Source organism: Macrotis lagotis, chromosome 1, assembly GCF_037893015.1.
Source record: "Macrotis lagotis isolate mMagLag1 chromosome 1, bilby.v1.9.chrom.fasta, whole genome shotgun sequence".
In the NCBI taxonomy this organism is placed as follows: Eukaryota; Metazoa; Chordata; class Mammalia; order Peramelemorphia; family Peramelidae; genus Macrotis; species Macrotis lagotis.
Genome location: NC_133658.1, coordinates 911,269,257 through 911,278,799, shown reverse-complemented (window position 1 = coordinate 911,278,799; position 9,543 = coordinate 911,269,257). Strand labels below are relative to the sequence as shown.

General features: G+C 33.5%; 1 pseudogene; it reads left to right on the top strand.

Moving 5' to 3' along the window:
* Positions 1–3,343: 3,343 nt before the first annotated feature.
* Positions 3,344–9,543, top strand: part of LOC141492431 (vomeronasal type-2 receptor 26-like) — a 61,786-nt pseudogene continuing 55,586 nt past the window's right edge.

Here is a 9,543-nt window from a genome sequence, read left to right as displayed (position 1 = left end):
AATATGGGAACATCATAAGTAAACTCTAAAGAAAATGGTGAAAATAAAGGGAAATAAATATTTGCCTGCAGAAGTGCTTTCCAACAGAAGGTTCATCTTCATCCTAGTTCTGCTGTGACCAGGTCTGATCTACAGCACATTCCCGCCTTGGTCTGACTTTTATTTGTCCATTTGTTAGCTGTGGAAGAGAGATGTTTCTGATGTTCTCTCTCCTTTGCCTATTTCTGGTGCTGAAGCTTCTTCATTCTGTGGATCATAAAGAATCTCTTCTTTGCTTCCTGAAAAGAGATTTAGGTCCCACCTACTACAAAGATGGGGATTTTATTGTGGGGGGGATTTTTCTCTTTTATTCAATATGATATTATTGCACTTTATGATTGGAGTTATTTTCAAAAGCATCCTAAGGCACTTTTGGAATTTTAGAAGTAAGTTTTAGTATTTAATTTTCATTCTAAGAAGTAATTATTATGGGATGGATGGGAAGGTGATTTAAATGCCACTTTTAAAACAGTTACATGGACACTATCATTTCCTGTCTATTGTCTGTCTCTTATCCCTTAAGTGTCTCAATCTTTTTCCCTTTAAAAGTCCATATAAGAAACCACTTCTCCCTGCTTTCCCCACAAATGTAAATAGAGAATAACCCACAGGGTAAACAACAAATATTTTTCTTAATTTTTTCTCTTTCTGAAATGGTTTTGACAAAAGGAAGATTTGTCAGTTCCCTTCCTTAGGAAGACCATGCTCCAGCTTCCTTCCCAGTCCTTAAACTACTAAGACTTGACATTCTTATAGAGCTCCATTGCCACAAAAATTCTGTGAATATATCCTGTATTTTCATTGCAGCCCCATATGCAGCCTGGGTGAAAGGCATTATAATTGTCATCCAATATCACTGTGTCTTTATGTCATGGGAATCTGCAATAGACATAGAGATCCATATATGAGAGTATGTGTGTATATATATGATCTTATGTATGTCTGTATATTTATAAAAATTTGTGCCTGTTACAGTTCATGTATATTAATTGTATAATTTTATTTTTTTTTTAGTTTTTTTACAAGGCAGGGGGGTTAAGTAACTTTCCCAAGGTCTCACAACTAGGTAATTATTATGTGACTGAGGCAGAATTGGAACTCAGGTCCTCCTGACTCCAGGGCTGGTGCTCTATCCACTGTATCACTTAGCTGCTACAATTGTATAATTTTAAATATATGATAGTTCTGATACACATATCTATTCATAACTATTTATGAAAATAGAACAATTAGTGTACATAAGGAGGTACTGACATGTATGTATATAATTATATGTAGATAAATATTTACATGGCTCTAAGTAAACATGCTTCTGACTGGCAGCATAACCATAATTACCTCTCTAAGAGTGTTGCCAGAGGTGCTGAGAGGTTCAGTGAATTGATGGCAATTATACAGTGGAGATTTTGAAGATTAGACTTTTAACTTAGGTTTTCTTGATTCTCTGCCAAGCCTGTTATCTAAGTCTGTCTCTGTCTTTGTTTCTCTCCCTCTTTGCCTCTCTCCCTCTGTCTCTCCCTCTGTCTATCTCCCTTCCTCTTTCACTCTGAACCATTCCCTCCTCCCACATGCTTTTCTTGTTAAAGTTCAGGATTATAATATTATATATATATATATTTATATATATTTACACATATACACATATATATGCATACATAAATACGCATATAAATATATAAAAGTATGTATGTAGTTGAAAGAGTTGAAGAAATTTCTAAAATGACTGAGAGTTATCGATTTGAAAGAAATCACATATCTAAAAATATACACTGATGTTTCTATCTAAATTGTTTTAGATATTTCAAAGTACAGAAACAACTCAACCTCACTGGAATTAATTTTTATTTGCCGCAAGTATGGCCTCATTTACCAGCTCGCATCTTCTCTATATTTCTGGGAGAAAGTCCAGAATTCAACTTGTTATATCTATATATTAAGATGGATGAATTGGATTACATAATTTTTAGTTAAAATTGGTATTTAACACTAAGGATACATTGTTTCCAATTCCATGTATCTTTTCTATCTTTTCCATTTGTATGAGCTTTTAGAGTTAACTGATAAATATAGAAAACACTACAGTGCTTTTCTAGTCACCTCAACCTCCCAGCTTGCTATCTGCCTATTTCCTGACTGAAATATAATCCACTGATGTATTTTTAAAAAAAATTATCTTGGGGTGGCTAGGTGGCATAGTGGATAAGGCACTGGACTTGGAGTCAGGAGTACCTGAGTTCAAATCTGGGATCAGACACTTAATAATTACCTAGCTGTGTGGCCTTGGGCAAGCCACTTAACACTATTTGCCTTGCAAAAATCTAAAAATACAAAACCAAAAAATTTATCAATATCAATTTAGGCCCAAACATTGTCCTTTTCATTCCTGCTTGGCACAGTATTAGGTAGACAAAACATATATTCTTTGAGATGTTCTGAACTCTATCAAACAAATGCATCAATGAACAGTTAAGGACTTTTTTTTTTATATTAAACAAAACCAGGCCATAGAAACAGTTTATTAAAAGAAAAGATGATATAAAAATCTAATCTAATATGAACACTGAAAATCAAGTTTACCTTCTAGGTTGATCTTCAAGAATCTAAAATTATCATTTCCAACATTCCACTCCAGCCACTCCACAGAGGATTTTCTGATTTATGGATGGAAAATAAATCAATGAAATTAAGTTCACTAAACCCCTCTCCATAATCAGGCTTTGTAGTTGCATGCCATCATGAATGCAATCCTTTGCTCTTCTATTGGTGGTTCCAGTTATAGAAATGGACATAGCAACACTTTACAGTCAAAACTAACTTATTAATGTACCAATTTTTCATTCCATGTGTCAGTAATATGGATCTATATATCAGAAAGAGCAACCTTACCTGCTTCTTTAAGAGATAATCATTCTTTTATTTGTGGAATAAAAAGCAGCACAAAATAGCTCATAGAAAAATTCATCCTTGATAAGTATTTCTTTTGATAGAGATTACTAGATTTGGTATTATCATTGCATAGACAGATTGATTTGTAGATTATTTGATATACAAATAGTTACACAAAAAGCTAGATAAAATGTCAGATATTCTTGGACAAGTATATGTAACTTCCTATGAGAGTGAGGTTTATCTCGAGAGTAAGGACAATCATACTTAGTTCCTTCAACTGTAGACTCTAAAATTAAAACACAATTAGTAACATTTTTTTTTTTTGTGAAAGAAGTAATTTCTTTCAGAAGAATTTCCTGAGTCCTAACATTATTGATTTACATTGAACTTGCAGCCAGAACTGTACAATCATGCCATGGCCTTCATGTTTGCTATAGAGGAGATCAACAAGGATCCCAATCTGTTACCTAATATGACTCTAGGATTCCATATTTATAGTGCCTTCCCAAGTGATTTCAGAATGCTGGAGAATGCCTTAATGTAGCTTTCAGTAAAATGACTGATGGTGCCAAATTACCACCCTGAGAAGAAGGGCAAGTCTTTTGTTATCATTGGAGGAGCCAGGCCTGAATTGACAATCCAAATGGCTTCCCTATTGGAGCTCCACAAGTTTCCCCAGGTAAGAATCATGACAAAAACTGCCCAGATTTTAAGGAGAACAATGAAGACTGAAATTGGGTAACATCAGGGAATTCAAGCTGGATATGTGATATGGCAAATATTAGGAAATTCTTTCCGTGAATTTATACTACCAGATCTGGTGATCAACAAAAAGGAAAATGTAGAGGTAATACACTGAAATGAGTGATCATCATTGCCTCCTACAGTTGGCACAATTAGTCCTTGCTGATTTCCTCTACAGCAAACACAACGGTCAGGACTTGATTGTAGATAGGATTTTAAGTTGCAAAATTTCCTTCCACCCTCCCTTCCCACAGCCTGGCCCTTAATGGTGAACAGTGAGGTTAATATTGTACATGCACATTTGTGTGAAACATGTTTATAGATAAATGCTTTTGGCATGTGTAATTAGGATTAAAGGAAAGAAATGCATATAAGTTATTTTTTATAAAGTGAATGTTGTGTTCATCAGATGCTGAAGGGTTTTGGGGGTTTGGTTGTTTTGTTCAAATTTGTTTTTCTTTCTCTGGCTGAGGACAGCATTGTCCACAGCCAATCTGAAACTGTTATCCTAGCTCCCTGAAATGCTGCGGGGGGGGGGGGGGGGGGGTACATACTTCAAGACTGATGATCATCTCACAGTGTTGTTGTACACGTGAAGATTGTTCCCTTGGGTCTGTTCCCTTCCTTCAGCCTCAGATCCTGTAATTCAGTCCAGGCTATTCTAGAATTCAACCATTTATGCTATCTTATAGAATAATAGATTCCATAATGTTCATATTCCATAACTGTTCTACCATTGCCCAATGGATGGATATCCCTACAATTTGCAATTCTTTGCCAATACTAAAAGAGCTGCTACAAATATTTTGGAACAGGTGAATCCTTTCACATTTTTGATGAGCTCTTCTGGATTATAGACCTAGAATTATAATTGCTGGCTCAAAGGGTATAAACATTTTTATTGTTCTTCGGGCATAGTTTCACATTGCTCTCTAGAATGGTTGGATCATTTCACAACTCCACTGCATTAATGCCTTAACCCTCTCACAACCTTTACAACTTTGATGGTTTTTCTTTTCTTTTTTTTCATTTTTAGTCAGTCTGGTAGGAGTAAGGTAATGCCTTGTAGTTTTTTTAATTTGCATTTCTCTAAAAATAATGATTTAAATTATTTTTTATATTACTATGTATAGCTTTAATTTATTCATTTGAAAATTGTCTATTCATATCCTTTGAGCATTTATCAACTGGGGATGAATTTCAACCTTATAAATTTGATGTAGTTCTCTATATATTTTAGAAATGAGACTTTTATCAGCACTCCTAGTTGTGAAGATTGTTTCCCAGCTTTCTGCCTTCCTTCTAACTTTGTAAATATTTATTTTATTAATGCAAAACTTTAATATAGGCAAAATCATTCATTTTGCAAATTTCAATGTATTTCATGTTTGATTAGAAGTTTGTACACTTTCGATAGACCTGATAGGTAGAGTATTTCTTTATCTATTAATTTATTTATGAAACCATTCATGTCTAAATCCTTTACCCATTTTGACTTTATTTTGGTGTAAGGTGTGAGATGTGGGTTTTTGTCTGGTTTTTGTCAAACTTTTTTCCTCAGTTTCCCAAAAATTTTTGTCAAATATTGAAATCTTATTCTAGAAGCTAATGTCTTTGGATGTGTCAAATAGCAGATTACTGTAATCATTTCCTGTTGTTTCTTTTGAACCTATCCTAACCCACTGGTCCATGACTCTATTTCTTAAATTGTATTAGGAAGTTTTTGATGACTGCTGCTTTATAGCATAGTTTTAGATTTGGTAGACTAGAACACCTTGCTTTATATTTTTTTTTTCATTTTTCCCTTGCTATTTTTGTCATTTTGTTCTTCCAGATTAATTTTGTTGCTATTTTTTCTAGCTCAGTAAAATGATTTTTTGGTAGTTTGAATGGTATGGCACTGAATAAGTAATTTAATGTGGGCAGAATTGTCATTTTTTACTATATTAGCTTGATCTAACCATTAATTGAAAATTTCCAATTATTTACATCTGACTTTATTTGTGTGAGAAGTGGTTTGTAATTCAGGTGTTCTGAATTATCTATATAATTTCCTCCTCGTTGGTGGTTAGTTCACTGTTTTCATTTTTGATACTTATTTAGCTATCTTATTTCTTTTTTTAATCACATTATCCAAAGTTTTATCTATTTTATTGGATTTTTTCCATAAAATCAACTCAGTTTTGTGTATTAGATCACTGTTTATCTTGCTTTCAATTAATTGATCTCTCCCTTGATTTTCATAATTTCTCATTTGTTTTTTAATTGGGGATGTTTAATTTGTCCTTTTTCTAGCTTTTTGCTCTATACCCAATTCATTGTTCTCCTCTTTCTCTTTGGTATTCACATAGGCATTTAGAGATATAAAGTTTCCCCTCAAAACTGCCTTGGCTGCATTCCATAAATTTGATGTGATGCCTCTTTATTTTCATTTTCTTCGATATAATTATTGCTTATTTCTATGATTTGCTGTTTGATCCACTCCTTATTTTAAATTAATATTTTTTGGTTTCTTTGTCCATTGAATGACATTTTCATGACATCAATTCTGGTCTCATATCTATAATAATTGTTTTTTTTTTCTTGGTCATCTTGACCCTATTTTCCTCAGTTGCTCATTGACAAAAAGACTGGAAAAAGAAATGGCAAACAACTCCATAATCTTTGTAAAGAAAATCCAAAATGGGGTCATGAGGATGTGGGCGTGACTGAAACAAATGAAAGAACAAAATAAATATATACACTAATATAAATATTTATAATACATGTAATGGTATGACATTATACATATATACATATATGCATGTGTGTGTGTGTGTGTGTGTGTGTGTGTGTGTACAAATGTAAGTCAGTCACAATCAATGGGCAGCTATTAAGTTCCTTAAACAGGGAATGCTTTGAGCTCAATAATGGAACTGACAAGTAGAGGGTACAGGGACAAAATATTAAAAAATTATAAACTTTAGTCAATGAAAGCATATCATCTGAGATAATTCAACAGTGTCAAAGAATGTCAAGTGAATCTGAAACAAATGTATGATAGAAAATTTTATCTCAGAATTACCCATGAATCAATGGTTGCATCAGGATAAGTTTCTTATAAAATGTAGCACCTGGAAGCAGGTGCCAGTGACTCCATTAGAGATTGAATGATTCTTTAAAGGTACAGAGAGAGAGACAAAAATAGGTAGAGAAGATAGAGGATCAAACTTCAGGAATGCTTCTTGATATATGGCAAATTGTGGTACAAAAATTTGGTCAATTAAATAAATAAAAAGATTCATGGTCTTTTATAAGATTTTCTCTATTCCATATTTTAATACCAACAAGCACCATTTTCTTTCCTGTTCAGATCATCTATGGCCCATTTGATTCCTTCCTGACTGACAAAGTAAATTTTCCAAGTGTTTATCAACTGGCACCTAAGGATTCCAAACTTGTCATAGGAATTGTTCGATTAATGGTGCACTTCAACTGGACATGGGTGGCACTGGTTATCACAGATAATACCAGGGGAGAATCATTCCTCTGGGAGATAAGAGAAGAGATGGCTGAGTGTCTGCATGGCTTCTGTTGAGAAGATTCCTTCAAGTGTCACATACTCTGTTTATTCTCCTCACAGTATCACTCCAGGAATTGATAACACTTCTGCCAATGTAATCATAGTTTATGGGGATAGCAATTCACTAAGTAATGTGTTATATGCACGATTTCCTGAATTAACACATAAGAAAGTGTGGATTACAATCTCTCAATGAGATATCACCATTAGATTACAAGTCCCATTGATGATAAAACTTTCAAAAGAGCTCTGGTATTTTCAGACCAGACAAAAGAAATTCCGGGTTTCAAACATTTCCTAAGGACAGTTGAACTTTCTAAATAGCCAGAAGATATTTTCCTTAAAAAGAATATAGAATTCAGCTTTTCAATGTCCTTATGACTATGATAATGAGGATTTTAAAGATTGTTCACAAAATGCTTCATTAGAGGTGAATCCTTTGCGATATTTTGACATGTCTATGTCCAGCAAGAGTTACAATATCTACAATGCAGTGTGTGCTGTGGCCTGGGCTCTCCATCTCTCCATCAAATTCTCTTAACTAGATCAAAAATGGAATACCCAAAAGATAAAAAAAGCTTAGTTCTATATCCCTGGAAGGTATATATATATATATATATATATATATATATATATATATATATATATACATATATATATATATGTATATATATATATATATCACCAGATTGTCCACACAGTCATATTTTCCAATGATCCCTAGGCCAGGAAAAAAAAAGAGTTGCTAACTCTTCAATATAGGGATTACAGAATTAGTGTGTTACTCAGCTAAATTTCTTGTCAATTTTATTTCCTTGAAAAGCAGGCCTTTACTTTTCTTCTTCCAGTTATCAGTCGCATCTATTGCAGCAGTCATTTTCAGTCATGACTAGAACTTTTGCCAACAATCTAGAACAGCTGGTGGGAAATCTAGTCATAGTTTGCATATTATGAGCTTTTATTTCTTGCCTGATCCTGAGGGATTAAAACTGAGGCATAAAAAGGGATCCTGAAACCAGACAGTATCTGCTACTTCAAGAAATTGAGAGAACCAAAGGGGTAGTTAATTCTGATTCATAATACATACCACATTCTTTCTGAGAAGACTATTATGGATTTCGTTAGGATTTAATGCATTTTGAACCCCAAAACATATGCACAAGGATCTCCTGCCAAAATAAAAAATGAAAGATTTACAAGATGGAAATTATGCTAATTGATAGATGGGAGAAAATTCAGAAGAGGCAAGGTCAACATTCAAAGGCTTCAGGGTATGATCTAGTCTTCCGTCTGGTTTTGTAGTCAGGAGAGTAAGAAGGGCACATAGAGTTCAGTTCTGGTAATGGTAGATAATGATGAAGATCAAAAAGTTGAATGTTGTCCAAAGAAGTGCAAATGGAGCTATTCAAGGACTTGAATTCATGGTTTATGAGACTCTGATAGAGGGAAGGGTCATTTTTGTTTATAGGCAGATACGTGATGTCTTTGTTGAAGTATTTCAATGTCTATTACATTATAAAGAATTTAGAATTATTCCCTTTGACCTTAGAAAGTAGAAATAGGAATAAAGATTTGATATTAAAAAGAGAACAATTTAGATTTCATATCAAGAGAATATAAAAGTATAAATTAATTTGCATAGGAATATGCATGATTGAGTATTTCAACGATTGTGCATTTTTTTCCTTTGTTGTTCATTAAGAAAAAAATTGAGTTAATTGTTTCCTTAGTATTCTTTGGGAGGATTGCTTTCCTAACTGCTCCCTTGTAACTCTCAAGTTATAGCATTCTCTTCAGCTGGACAGATTTGCTTATTGAAATTTACATACAATTTTACTATTTACGATTTGCTATTTACATACTAATTTACATACACAATTATAATTATCACTGTTAGATAATCATTTTAAACCTGAATTATCTCATTGGTAAAACACAGAAAATAATCCCTAGACACCTCCCTCACAATGTGGTTCTGAGGCCAATCCTTTAGGCAAGGTAAACTAAAAGGGCAATGGATTTAGTGACTGCAGTTAGATGTGCTCTCTAAAACAGTGAGAACAAAAAAGGCAAATCATCATTGGAGAAGTGCAAATATTCTTATGGGCATAAAACAGAAGAACAGATTTTGAAAATGATGGATCATTGACCTAGACCCAATTCCCACCATGGGAATTGTAACTATATTAATAAAGTGAAAATAAGGAATCATGTTTAAACTGTCAAAGTCTCCCAGGCAAGGTAGATCCTGAGCACAAAGCAAGTCATACATACTAACTCTGCCAAAATGCTCAGATTCTTCCCAGAGT